Raw genomic sequence first — 15,141 nt, 5'->3', positions numbered from 1 at the left:
TTCTTCCAAGAGTCCCCAAGCTCCATTCACTGTTTGTCCATGGGTCTCTGAATCAGCTGCTGTGTGGAGCCTCTCAGAGAATAGGAATTCTCGCCTCATGTCTGCAAGCAGAACACAGTATCAACAATAATGTCAGGAATTGGTGGTTGTCCATGGGAATGGTCTCTGGTTGGGGGACATTGTTATTTTGCTATTCAGTCTCTGTTCCATGTAGCATCCTGGCATTTCTTGTACACAGGATACATTTGTAGTCATGTTTTTGTAGTTGGGTTATTGTTCCCATTACTGGTGTTTCTGCCTGGCTAAAGTAGATGGCCACTTCATGTTCAATTTCTCCTATGCTGAGAGTAACAGCTAAGGTCAACCCCATATATGATTGGGCACCTGCCTTATCTCAGTTTACTGCCTGATCCTGAACATATCCCAACTTCGATCCCAGTCAGCTGAAACTTCCATTCATTCTCATTGACATTTTATATCTTTCCTGTCTCTGCCCACACCTGATCCTGACCCCAAGCATTATCTTCCCCACCCTCACTCCCACCCCATTTCCTCCTTCATCTGCCTATGATTATTTTATCCTCCTTCTATGTGAGATTCAAGCATCCTCACTTGTTCCTGCCTTCTTGTTGAGCTTCTTTGGGTCTGTGGAGGATAGCATGAATGTCCTGTATATTGTATAATGTCCACTTTTTAGTGAGTATATACGATGCATTCCCTTTTCCAACTGGGTTATCTTACTCAGCATGATATTTCCAAATTCCTTTGACTTTCCTGCACAATTTGTACTGTCTTTGATTTTAATAGCTGAATAATATTCCACTGTGCAGATGTACTACACTGTCTTTGGCAGTCTTCAGCTATGACCATCTCTGGCGTTTCTAGTTTGTAGTTATTAACAGAAAGCTGCTATAAACATAGTTGAACAAGTATCCTTGTGACATGGGGGAGCATGTTTGAAGTCACCAGAGAATGTGCATATCATTGGGATATTACTCTGCTCAGGATGGCTTAACTTGGCCCAGAGGACTCATCATGTGGCAAAAATAACTTGGCTTATCATGTGGCTTCTCTGTATAGTTCAGGACACCCAAGTCTGTTTAAGTGGAAGGAGAGGTGGCAAGAGAATTGAGGGTCCCCTGAGATAGAAGGATGTTCTAGGTATTTTGAATTGTCCCAGAGGTCTTCTTAGTGAGCAGGTGTTGGGGACCACACTACCCGAGCTTTGGGGCTACTATGTTGCTGTCCACACTGCTTCATCTTTGGGGCTAAGTGCTCTGGTCAAGAGAGAGAGTGGGGATGGAGGGGCAAGATACTTGAAGAATGGAGACAAGACAGGGTGTGTGGTCAAGTATCGTTTACTGTCTCCCATAGACTATATTCACCACCTTTTATCTCTCATTGACCTCTCCTATTGACTTCTATTGACACTATTTGACTTCTTTTATTGACCTCCTACTATTGACTCTATTGACACTATTACAAGAAAATCCTGGGTATTTATAAGCACAAGCAGGAGAACACAGCTGAAGGCATTTTACCACATGCACCATGCAGGTGGGGTCACTAAACAGAAAAACAAGCTATGTGGGATAAACAAGATGTTTGTCAGAGTGTGCTTCAGCTGTTGTAGGCTGTTGATAAGCAAGTCTCTATCAGGGTATATGGCTCCAGATGGCTGCAAAGATGATAGCTGCTTTCTAGCCACTTTCTGCTAAAAGTCGACTCCCAACAAGCAGAGAAGATGTGAGAGGGAATGGACGCTTACCTGTATGGTTTCTGACCCACAGGTCTGCTGAAGGTGGCAGGAGATTGCATATCCAGAGGGAACATGGTGCTTAGGGCAGATTAGGAGGCCTGAGAGGACTCAATGAGCAGGGAAGATGGTGGAGAAGGGAGGGTTACCTGAATGGTTCAGGTTCCCCAGGTCTGATGAAGGTTGAAGGAAAGCTGGTGGGAAGAATGAAGGAAGACTTTGATAGAAGGCTGCTCAGGGCCTCAATGCATTCAGTCTCTCAAAGAACAGTTTAGCATTTAGCATGGCTCCTGCTTTTAAATATCATGGAAGAAAAATTTTATTCATTTTATACAATATATTGTTCCACTGATTATAGTAAAACTTTAATTGTTTCCCACAAAAGTGTCAGATTCATGTGTGAGTCTCCTGTTACATCTTAGAGCAGGACTCACAGGAACACTGCATTAGATTGTGTAGAATATCAGGGAAGATCTGTTGAAATGGGTGCTTACATATTACCAGGAGGACCTTGAAGGAACTGTGGCAATGAGAAAGACAGATATCTAGTAATCTGAATCACAAGGTTTGCAATGTCACCAGACCAGCGATTGGTCCCCCTTCCTGGTTCATGTAATTAGCGGGGGTGGGGTGTGAAAGGCTTGCTAAAAGAGTTTTAAATGAAATATTTTCTTTCCTTGGATATTTCCATAGCATCTGCATAACTGAAAGTCATGATGAGCTTCATGGCCCCACCAAAACTCCAGCAGCTGGCAAGAAGAAGTCTGCTGAAAGATGAAGCCTTGGCCATCTCTGCTCTGGAGGACCTGCCCTTGCAACATTTCCCACCATTCTTCAAGGATGCATTCACTAGCAAACAACCTGACATCCTGAGGCAGATGGTATCAGCATGGCCCTTTCCATGCCTTCCTGTGGGATCCCTGATGAAGATTTCTTGCCTGGAGACCTTGAAAGCTCTGCTTGATGGCCTGGATTTGCTGTTGGCATGAAAGGATTGACCCAGGTAAGTAAGACCTTGGTAGCATGGGGGAGGGGGAAAGTTTGTATGGATGGAAGTTTATACAGAACTCACAATGTGGTCCTAGGTGAAGAAGATGATTCTGATCATAGTGGTCAGTATCTTCTAGAACAGAAATGAAGAAAAAGGACAGTGGTGTATGTAGGACAGCTTAGAATAGACAGAGTCAATATGCAATGAGTCTGTCCCTGCCTCTTGCTCTGGCACTAGAAATGGGACCTGAGTATTTTTTTTCTTTTTTTCTTTTTTTCTTTTCTTTTCTTTCTTTCTTTCTTTCTTTCTTTCTTTCTTTTTTTTTTTTTTTTGTATTTTGAGACAGGGTTTTTCTGTGTAGCAATGGCCATCCTGGAGCTCACTCAGTAGACCAGGCTGGCCTCGAACTCAGAAATCCACCTGCCTATGCCTCCCAAATGCTGGGATTAAAGGTGCGCGCCACCACCGCCAAGCAGACCCAAGTATTTTCAAGGAATTGATTTAAGGGAAGTTGAATTATGGGTTATGCGGATTACACATTGTGTCTCCTGTCATATGAACTTCCTTCTACTTTACCCGCAGAACATGGAAACTACAAGTGCTTGATTTACGTGATGCCCACGATAACTTTGGAAATGTTTGGGCTGGAAGACAGCATATCATTTGCTCTCCAGATGTAAATGGCAACAACCAAGCAGTGGGAAATCATCGTATCCTAGGTGGGAACCAGGCCATGACTGTATTGATGAACTGTTTCCTCATGTCCCACCTTCCCTCCAAATATCTAAAATATGTTTATTGATGGGCCAAGCAGAGGAAAGATGTGATACAGGTGACCTGTCAGAAGTTAAGAGTTTGGAGCCTTTCCTGCCTATGACCCACTGGAAATTTTGGAGGTTTTTAATACAGGCTCATTACAGGAATTGGAAATAAACACATGCTGGGACATTCACACCCTTGCTTTGCTAGCCCCTGGCCTGGGCCAGATGAAAAACCTCCAGAAACTAATTTTCAAGAAAATCTATGTCCCTGTGCATTTGCCTCCGGACCAAGAGATGGAAGCCTGCTGTTTTAGAGAGATCTTTTCCCAGTTCTCCAAACTGAATAAGCTCCAGCATCTCTATTTGATTGATGTCTACTTCCTAAATGGTCATCTGGACCAAGTGCTCAGGTAAGAAAGGACAGAGAGCTTTTTGCTGGGGTGAGCAAAGTATTTTGTTGTTGGTTTGTTTTACATTAAACATCTGTTTATATAGTGGCTTTCCAGCTCATCTTAAATTTATACAAATGTGAGCTTAGAATAATTGATATAGTACTTTATGCTGTTGTTGCATCCTGATTTCTCACCTTAGTAAAGCAGATTCCATCTCCTCTTCTCTGACTTTCCATGTTTCAGAGGAAATTTGAGCACAGGAAGGGGCTGATTAGATGGGAAATGAGTGAATGACTGTGGTCAAAGGGAAACCCTATGAACAGAACAGTTCATAGGGTTCTTGTGCTTTCACCATCTGTCCCAAAATATGTTTTCCACTTACCAGTTCAGAAGGAACTGTGTGGAGCTGAGGCAGTAGCTGACACAGTGATTGCTTATGTCCTACCTAGAAGAACATGACATTAGTTGTTAGCTCTTTACAGGGAGCATCTTGTCCTTGACCTTAATAAAGGTCTGAGAATGACCTTGAGCTAAGGAGACTCTGCAATATTGATTTCACAGCCTTTTCTCTGCAACCATTAAACTTCAATGTTGTAAAGTCTTTTACCCCTCTCTCTTTCTCTCTAGGGGCTTGGAAAGTCAATTAGAGACCCTTGCTATCACTCAATGATTGCTGTCACAATCAGATATGAAGTATCTGTCCCAGTGTCCAAGCATCCAGCAGCTCAAACACTTGGATTTGAGTGGTGTCACCTTTGTACATTTGTTTTATTTTTTTATTTATATATTTTTATTTAAAGGAGTACACTGTAGCTGTCTTCAGACACACCAGAAGAGGGCATCCGATCCCATTATAGATAGTTGTGAACCACGATGTCATTGCTGGGAATGGAACTCAGGATCTCTGGAAGAGCAGTCAGTGCTCTTAACCCTCCACCTCTCCAGCCCCACCTTTATACATTTAAATGATGCATTTCTAGGAAGCCTGCTACAAAGACTGAGAGCTACTCTGCAGACATTAAAGTTGAAGGGCTGTATGATTATGGACATGCAAATCAGGGCCTTCCTGCCTGCACTGAGCCAGTGTTCCCAGCTCACTGAAGACAATGTTGTGAAGAACTTGTTGTCCATGGGCAGCCTGAAGAAGCTGCTGCAGCATACTGCCAACCTCACACAGCTGACCCTGGAGAAGTACCCTGCCCCTGATGAAGTCTATGATGACATTGGTCTTGTTATTCCAGACAGATTTGTACAATGTTGTTTTGAGCTTATGGACACTCTCCAGGATATAAGGCAGCCAAAACAGGTCTACTTTGTGAGTAAGGGATGTTTAGATTGTCGGAAATTTTTTACCTATGATGTGGAGGTCAGGCTATGTTCTTGATGGGAATATACAAAATAAAGTCATTGCTGGGCTCTGATAAATGAAAGGCAGGACTCAAGTGACTGATTAGAGACATAGGCCATGTGTATTAAACCATATCTGGATGGACTGTGGAAAAATAATTATTTCATTTCATTTGAATTCCAATCATATTCTTCAGATTTATTTATTTATTTATTTATTTATTTATTTATTTATTGGTTTTTCAAGACAGGGTTTCTCTGTGTAGCCCTGGCTGTCCTGGAACTCACTCTGTAGACCAGGCTGGGCTCAAACACAGAAATCTGCCTGCCTCTGCCTCCCAAGTGCTGGGATTAGAGGTGTGTGCCACCAATGCCCGGCTTTATTCTTCATATTTAAAGTAATTGTACTGACATGAAGAACCATGATCTTATTTTCAGCCTAATGTCTACAGTACAGACCCACCATTGGTTAACAACAGTATTCCATAATTGTAGCCCTTCCATCCCAGCACTTTCATAATATGAGGGACCCTAGTGGAAGCACAGGTGATAGAGAGCACATTATAAAGAGCATAATGGAATTGAATAGGAGGACTCTGTGCCATTCTGCCTCTGGATGACATCCTCCTATTGGCTGAACTGAACCTGGGAGTATTTTTGTATTAGACTGCTATCACTTTTAAGCTGTGTCTCTTTCATGGGGTGCTCCTGCAGCCTGATATTATCTTTTCACACCACCATTCAAATTATAATCTGTCATAGATTGCAATAAATCAGTTCTGTAAGAACATGCTTATTTTCTTCTTTTACTGAGTTAAGTTTTCTGACAACATTATACTTGTGTATTGTGCTAACCCTGGCCCTATAATCATGTGTCCCCTTATCTCTGCCCCTTCCTTCTCTTGGATCTTTCAGAGTAAATAAAGACTACCATGTTTTTTCCTAGGGGAGATTTTATAATCTTATAATTGATTCATGAGACCCTATTAAAAGTCCTATATGGAATCATTTGGAGATGTTACTCAGAGGCAAACAAAGCTTGCTGCTCTTCCTGAGGAGCAGGGTTGATTCCCAGTACCCACAACCACCTGTATCTCCAATTCCAGGTGAATGACATTTTCCTCTAGTCTCTGGGAGCCCTTGTGTCACTCGAACATGAAACAAAAAATTTTACACACTTAATTAGGGACAAATTGAAAGAAATATTTAAAATATTTAAAAATGAAAGTGAATACATCAAAATTTCTCCATACATTCAATAATCCCATTGGGATCACTTGTGCAAAATACAAAAATCTAAAGGTAGATCAGCTGGTCATGGACCTGTATAGTCTTCAGGACAGATGCTGCAGAATTATGTGTTTTTGTGCTTGATTCATTTGGTTCCATCTCAATGATGAAAATGTGCTTTGCATGAAGATGTTGTGGAGTCTAGCCATGCCCTCCATGAGGAAAGATAACTTTTAGAGCATTTAGAATGTAGGAAACAATTTTTACTCTTGTGAAATAGAAGGACATATACAGACATCTCTTCCCAGTCTCTGTCATCTTTTTTATTTCAGGAGACAAAAGTTCCCCAGCCATGTTTTCTTGCTCTCTCTCCCTTACTTTTGTTATCATTACTTCTCTGTCTGTAGTCACTCTTCTCTCTGTCTGTCTTCTCTCTCTGTCTCTCTCTGTCACTCTGTGTCTCTCTCACATGATATTCACTCACTGATATTTGAATATTAGCCCAGAAGCTTGCAATACCCAAGATTCAACTCACAGACCACATGAAGCTCATGAAGAAGGAAGACCAAGTGTGGGTGCTTCAGTCCTTTTTTAGAAAGAGTAACAAAATACTCAAGGGAGCAAAGGGTCAGAAACTGAAGGAGGGTTCCTCTTTCTCCACATTCTTGCCAGCATCTACTATTACTTGAGTTTTTGATCTTAGCCATTCTGACTGGTGTGAGGTGGTATCTCAGTTTTATTTTGGTTTGCATTTCCCTGGTGACTAAGGATGTTGAGCATTTCATAAGATGCTTCTTGGCCATTTGAGTATCCTCAGTTGAGAATTCTTTGTTTAGCTCTATACCCCCCCCCCCTTTTTTTTTTTTTTTTTTTTTTTTTTTGGTTTTTCAAGACAGGGTTTCTCTGTGTAGTCCTGGCTGTCCTGGAACTCACTCTGGCCTTGGGACCAGACTGCCCTCGAACTCATAAATCTGCCTGCCTCTGCCTCCCAAGTGCTGGGATTAAAGGCATGCACCATCACTGCCCAGTCTGTACCCCATTTTTAATAGGGTTATTTGGTTCTCTGGAACACTCCTCCATTGTTGGTGGGATTGCAAGCTGGGACAGTCACTATGGAAATTAATCTGGCGGTTCCTCTGAAAATTGGACATAGGTATAGATGGACCTGAGGATCCATCTATACCACTCCTGGGCATATACCCAGAAGATGCTCCAACATATAACAAGGACATATGCTCCACTATGTTCATAGCAGCCTTATTTATAATAGACAGAAGCTGAAAAGAACTGAGATGTCCTTCAACAGAGGATTGGATACAAAAAATGTGGTACATCTACACAATGGAGTATTACTCAGCTATTAAAAATAATGAATTTGAGAAATTTTAGGTAAATGGATGGAACAAGAAAATATCATCCTGAGTGAGTTAACACAATCACAAAAGAACACACAAGGTATTTACTCACTGATAAGCAGATGTTAGCCCTTCAGGCTTCCCTCCAGGTATGCACTCTGTAAAAAGACTAAAGTTATTCATCAACACAACCTGCTTAGCATCCTTAGCAGCAGCACAGCATATGGATCCTGGATGTGTTACATCCTTTCCCTTGACTGCTTAAAAACTGTTCCACTTTTCATTCTTACTTCTACCTAATAAAAGTGGCAGAGCAAATATGGAAACAGAACATGGGACAGAAACTGAAGGAGGGGTCATCTGGAGACCATTCCACCTAGGTATCTATCCCATATACCTTCACCTAAGCTAGACACTGATGTGGATGGCTGGAAGTGCATGCTGTCAAGAACATGATATAGCTGTCTCCTTAGAGGTCTGCCAGAGTCTGACATATTCAGAGGCAGATGCTGACAGCTAAACAATGAACTGATCAAGGGGATCCCAATGGAGGAGTTAGAAGGAGTTGGAGGAGGTAAAGGAGCTGAAAGGGTTTGCTGCCCAAAGAGGAGAGCAACAATACCAACCAACCAAAGCTCCCAGGGGCTAAATTACCAGCCTGAGAGCACATAGGAAAGGACCCATGGTCTAGCTACATATATATAGGGGAGGATGGCCTTGTCAGGCATAGGTGGGAGAGGAGATCCTTGATCCCATGAAGGCTGGACTCTGAGTGTGGGTGTATTGGAGGATGGGGAGGTGGGAGTGGAGCAGTGGGTGAGGGCACATCCTCATAGAAGCAGGAGGAGGGGGGATGGGATAGAGGGTTCTTGCGTTGGGGAATGGGATGAGGGGATAACATCTGAAATGTAAATAAACTATCCCATAAAAAAAAACTGGAAACAAAAACAAACAAAAAAAACCTGAAGACATTATTAAATCATTTTCTCCAGTGATGGTCCATGTTTTCAAAGATGGCATAACAAACTGGGGCTGGATTGTGACTTATACCTTTTGGTGCTTTTGTGGCCACTTAAAGGGTATAAACCAAGAAAGCTGCATTGAATCATTAGCAGAAAGTATCACAGATGTTCTTGTAAGGATGAAATGGTACTGGCTTGTCAAACAAAGGGGCTGGGATGGGTTTGTAGAGTTCTTCCACATGCAGGACCTAGAAGGCAGCATCAGAAATGTACTGCTGGCTTGTGCCTGTGTTCCTGGAATAGAGACTTTTCTGGCATATCTAATAAGATAGCCTTGTGAGTGCAATAGATGACTTTTAAAACTCCAGCCACCAAACTGCATGCTCCTGTGAAAACAAATGTATCTATGAATTTGAACTTGAAGACTCCCAGGATTTTAACAGTGCAGTTCTACATTGCATAAAGAAAGTGGTTACAGGATTGTAAGCAATGAGAATAAATACACGATAAAAGTGCTCCCTTGTTGGGGGCCGACTTTTAGCAGAAAGCAGCTATCAGCTTTGCAGCCATCTTGAGCCCTATACCCTGACATGTGACTTAGATTACAATAGCCTACAACAGCTGATCACACTCTGATAATCTTGGTTTAGATACCTTGAGATTAAAGGTGCGTGAGATTAAAGGTGTGTGAGATTACAGGTGTGTAATTTAAGAGTATGACTTAAAAGTGTAGAGATCAGATTTAGAGACAAGACCTAAGGGCATGATTAAAGGTGTAACTCAGAGGGGTGGCTTAGAAGTGAGACATTTAAAAGGCTAGAGGCAGACAGAGAAAGCAACTGATTACTTGACATTAGGTAGAAGACACTTGGCTCTAGAGAGAACCAGACACAGCAGAGAGAAGACAGGTTGCAGGCACTTGGAAGAGAACTTGGAAGAAGTAACTTGGAACTTGGAGGGACTAGGAGCTAGGGACTAGGGACTAGGAACTCAAGACTTAGGACTTAGACTGAAGAATAAACGGGATTGAATTACACTCTGTCTCATCTGCATTCTTCAAGTCTGTCCTCACTCTCACTCTTGCTGAACCCAACATGCATACTGGAGCTGCAGCTTGGGCCAGGATACAGTGGCTGCCCTAATGTGGGTTGGCCCGGTCCTCAACATTTTGCTTGGGCCACAGCATTTTTTGGCCGCCCCAATGTGGGGCTAGTGTGGACCCCAACACTCCCTCTTGAAAAGTCACAGTCTGAATGAAGCAATGTTCACTGTAGTTTAAAACTTTGCCATGATCAGTTCTAGTGTATATGCAGAACCAGTGGTGTGTGTGGATTGGTTGTAGTAGATCAAATCAAATTTATAACTATACAGGTTTAACTACACAATCTTTTTTAATTTAAGGATCACAGGCAGATGTAAGGCATTTGATCACCTGTTGACTTACTAAATTGTAAAGCAGTTTGGGAAAGTAGGCCAGAATCTTAACCATGGTGCTGTTCACAGAGTTTACTTGTTTAACACTAGTTTAAACCTGGTGTCACTAAGATAGAGATATGTATTTCCTTTTACTACTAAATACTTAGCAATCGCTATGCTTTGTTTTGAATTTCTGTACTGTTTCTGTATTATTGAATTAACCTCTATTTCCTCTCCTTCCTTTACATGTTGGCTTGTTATGCTTTGTTCCCCTGCAGATACAGTCATCTACATTTCCTCCCTGTGCACTTTACTGGCTATTTTAGTTATCTACATTAGAACTCTCACCACCTACCCCCAAAACTTTAGTGAGGACTGCAGATAACAATAGGCATGAATCAAATTTGCTTATTTATGTTTATCTCTTTGGACATAAGAGCACTTTATGTACTTGAATAAACCCTATAAGTTGAGGTGACTAAAAGGTTAGCCTCTCATAATCCAGTCATGGAAGTTTTTTAACTAGGAGCCTGACTTCCCAGCTCACAAGGTGTGAAAGCGGAAGTACAGACAGGATCTTAGTAGGTATTTTAGTGCAGGGCCATGGAGATTTGGAGAGCTCAAGTGGTTGAAAATGGGATTGATTTAGAGGAAGAAGAAGCATGTGGTCTGAGTGCTGACTAGATGTATAGTTGAAGCACATCTTCCAAAGAGAAGAGTGAGGGGCTGCTTGGAGAGATGGCTCACAGCAAATTCTATTTGTCTTACACATCTCTCAGGGAAAAACATGCAATCTTCAAGCAACTTCCATGTATATTCTGTCTGAATGAACACCTTCATTCTGCTTAGAGCACCTGATATTTTTAATAGTTATTTTCAAAAGGGTTGGAACCAACTGCAAGTTGATGTGGGTTATAAATGTTTCCCTAACTTCTGTTTTTATCTGAGGAAAATATAAACCCTTTTTCTGCCCTGCAAAAAAATAAATAGTATGAGGCTTGCCTGAACTACATGGAGAGTTCTAGGACAGAGCTATATAGAGACTCTTAGCCTCAAAACAAACAAACAAACAAACAAACAAATCCCCATGGTTACACTTCACTCACAAAAATCTCATTACTTCAGAGTAAGAAACAGGCAGATCTCAATGCATTGATAGGATAGTGTCTAGACTGAATGATTTCCTTTTGGGAAAACCACAAAACTAAAACTAGAGTGGAACTCAAGTGCCCATTAAATAAACCACTCCCCAATATAAGGTTTTTGTTCATTAATTTAGTAGCTATTTATCTACTCATTTTAAACTTGTGTTTGGGCAAGGTCTTGATCTGTAGCTAAAGGTTGATGTAAAACCCCAGTTCCCAGCACTCCTGCCTCAGCATTCCATGTGATAGGATGACTGTTGTAAACCAACACACCTGGCTGAGTTTTCTTTGCATGTGATACACATGGTTCTGAGTGTGTGTCCCATTGGCATTGCTTTGTTCCTGACATGAGACAGGCACACAGATTCTCCTAAAAATATTTTCTAAGGACTTTGTGACAAACACATCGTCACAACTGTGTATTCTTTCCTGTAATGTGTAGCTGACTTGGATGCTCTGTCATTCTTCAGTTGTACTAGCTAGCTACTCAAGAGGGCTGAGTCAGAAGGATGGCTTGTAACTGCTGTTGTGAGGCAGAAGTTCTGGACATGCAGTCTCCAAATGGACTTAATTGAATTTGGTCATAGGTGCAACAGTAGAGAGAGAAACTCACTAAGATGCTAAGCCTTCATTACTGAAGGAACAGAGGGCTACAGCCTCTCAGGGAAGACTGACACCTAGCTAGCTCACTCTAGTTAGTTTATTCAAACATTATACAAAGTTAATTGGGGATGGGAAACATTCCAGCTACCAAGGTTATCTTGCCCTTACTGCTCACCGGAACAAACAACCCACACCAATCTTATTTCCGTTTGACTTTGGCTAGCCATAATCAAAAGAAAGAACTTCAGGTTTGCCAGAAGTGTCTCAGTACCAAGATGAGTGCAGCTGCATGTTCTCACATAGCACCACATTCAAACATTTTAAAGAGAAAAATATTTCTTCAAGGGCCATACCTTCTCATGGCAATTTCTCAGCTTCTCCTGATTGACCCAAACATACCAAAGGATTATGGGTCATTTAAAACAGTTTCAAATTTACATCATTTATACAGATGGTGTCCTCATCTCTTACTAAAAAGAGCATGTCTCAGAGGAATCCATCCTGGAAACTCAGTGGTAGATGTCAATAATTTGTGTCAAACCAGGCATGGACAAACACACACACATGTTTAGAGCACAGGCTAGTCTTTCAAAGGACCCAAACAAAATTGCCAGCACCCATATTAGGTAGCTCACAACACCTAAAATTCCAGATCAAGAGAGATTCTACATCTTTGGCCTCTGGGATCTTTGATCCATGTTAACATTTCTTATTAAAGATACACATACACATAATTAAATATAAGAAAAAATTAAAGTGTTATAAATGAGATTATTACTCAAGCAATGTAATGAATGAATGAATCAATGAATAAAAATAAAAAATGTATATATAAGGATGTATACAGTAAAATTAAATTGAAGATGATTTCTAAGCAGTATTTTATTTATGCACAGCAGGCTGGAAAATTCTTGTAATTAAATATTTATAAGTACTTTTCATTTAAAAAGTATATTTTTTATTTTGGCTGGTTTTGGTCTTCCCCTTTCTTTCTTCCTTTCTTTCTTTTGACAGTTTATTTGTATAGTGCTGTCTGTAAAGGAAATTGCTATATAGAAAAGGCTGGCCTTCAACTGTGAGATATCCCTGCATCTACCTCCCTAGTGAAGTGAAAACTTCCAGTGTCTCTGGAAAGTTAGTTATATGAAATGATGATTTGCTGGGGCACACAGGTGAAAGGATATCTTGGTAAAGCAGACATGTGAAGAATATTTTCCTGAAGCAGGCACAAGTGAAAGGATGCTTTAATAAAGCAGACATGTAAAGGTTGCTTGATAAAGGAGTAACTATGGCCCTACAGACAGTAGGAGACCAGCACTGAGCTTTGGTTTGGATTGCTCTTCCCACTCTTTTCCACTAACAGCACCCATGTATTGGTTTGCCTTACAGAGCAATGTTGAGCTCATCTTGTAATAAGGCTGCTATTGAGAGAAACTTACCAAGAACTGCTTGTGAGATTCCTGTGCCAGCTCCTGCTTCTGTGGCATCTCCTGAAGCCAATTGCCAAGCCTGGTGGTTTCTTCAGAATTGAGGTACAGCCGCAGGATCCTGCATAGTGTCTGCCTGCTGAGAGGATTTGATTGAAGCCACTGGTTTCTGCATCTTGGGCTGCCTTGGGCTGCCTTTAGGCTCTGTGCATCCAGGAGCTCAGGACCTCATTCAGCACACCTGTCCACAGGGACATGTCTGAGTCAGAGGGGGTCTGGTAAAGCACTCAGGTGCCATATATTCATGCTATGCCTTAGGAAGTATACGTCTCCCCCATACCAGGCACCTCCACAAGGCCAGAGTCCCCACTGCAATAATAGAGGACTCAGTGTGCCCTGTTGTACTCTCTAGAGGTCTCAAGTCCAAACACTCATCAGTCTCAGCAAATGGAGGCTCTTATAAGAACTGACCCAGGCACAATTAACCTTTGTCCCACCAGGGGCCAAACCCTGCTCCTTTGAATCTCATTTCCCTTTAGAAAGGTTATTCAGAAGAAGGTATTGTGACCAGCCTCTTGTCATGGCAAAAAGACACTGATCACCTATAAAGGCCTCAAAAGAGACAGTCCTACTGTCATAGGCCCAACAACCCAGGTTCTGCTTTCCACACATTGAGTCTGCCAAGCACAGACTGAGGAGAATCTCTGAAATGTATGGCATTATTCTTTACTTTTGAAGTTGCTAAAAGGTCCTTTGGGACATTGGCCTTTAGGATACTAATTTGAAGAGTGAGGTAGAAGTTCTGTGAAGTAGTGACCACCTGGCTTCACACCCAGACTGTGTCTGAAATTTGAAAGTGAACCAAGACACGTAAGTTTCCCATAAGCAGCTCTGGAGTCATGTGACTACAGAAGAGTACTCTGAGAGACTGTGAATCTGAGAAAGACATGCCAGCGAACCCTTCTGCTTACATCACTTTCCCTCCTGTCCTTTCTCATTTCTCTTTCTGTGGGTAGCTATGGACTTTGCACACTGAGACAGGATGGTTTTGACTTTAAGACAAGTCTGGGCTATATGGCGAGACAAAGAAGAAGGAATCAAACAAAAATGAATATTGGGAAAGCCTACACAGGAGAGAAGAGTAAGAATTTCCAACTTTGTTTTCGATCTCATTTTCCATGAAGTGCTGGAGCACAGAGTACAAATAGGAATCACTGGGTGGGGACTGGGATAAGGATAAGTGCTTATGGAGGATGCAAGAGACCTTCCTACATGCACCATGTTGTCCTGATATAGCCATTGATATGATTTCCAGCCATGTTCTGAATCATGCCCACGCTGATACTCACAGGCCTCAGTCTAGCTTGCTATAAATTGTGTGAGCACACAACAGAAGGTCATGTCCTGGGAGTTGACCACAATATATAGTCAGAAAGAGTTTGGATAAGTGCCCTATGCTTGTAGACTCAGAGATCCGCCTGTCTCTGCTTTGCAAGTGCTGTGATTAAAGGCATGAGGCACAACCACTTGATTTCAATAGATACCTTCTTAACTATCTCTCTCGTCTCAGAATCTTCCTGTGTACAGATCTGATCTAATTTACCTACACCATCCAAATCTGAAGATAAGGAAGTGGGTGGAGACTCAACATTTAATCAGAGACCTACTTTTGTGGGGAGGGTGTGGCTACAAAGGGAGGATACAGCTGAGAGGTATATAAAGAGTCAGAGCAGGCAGAGAAACCCTCAGTCTCTTG

General features: G+C 41.8%; 2 pseudogenes; both read left to right on the top strand.

Moving 5' to 3' along the window:
• The window catches only part of LOC117708389 (induced myeloid leukemia cell differentiation protein Mcl-1 homolog pseudogene), a 133,948-nt pseudogene extending 124,822 nt beyond the window's left edge, over nucleotides 1–9,126 (top strand).
• Nucleotides 2,473–5,284, top strand: LOC117708387 (PRAME family member 12-like; annotated as a pseudogene).
• Nucleotides 9,127–15,141: the final 6,015 nt, after the last annotated feature.

This window comes from Arvicanthis niloticus, chromosome 5 (genome assembly GCF_011762505.2).
Source record: "Arvicanthis niloticus isolate mArvNil1 chromosome 5, mArvNil1.pat.X, whole genome shotgun sequence".
In the NCBI taxonomy this organism is placed as follows: domain Eukaryota; kingdom Metazoa; phylum Chordata; class Mammalia; order Rodentia; family Muridae; genus Arvicanthis; species Arvicanthis niloticus.
Note: the sequence above shows the minus strand (reverse complement) of the source record. Positions and strands in the feature narration are given on the sequence as shown.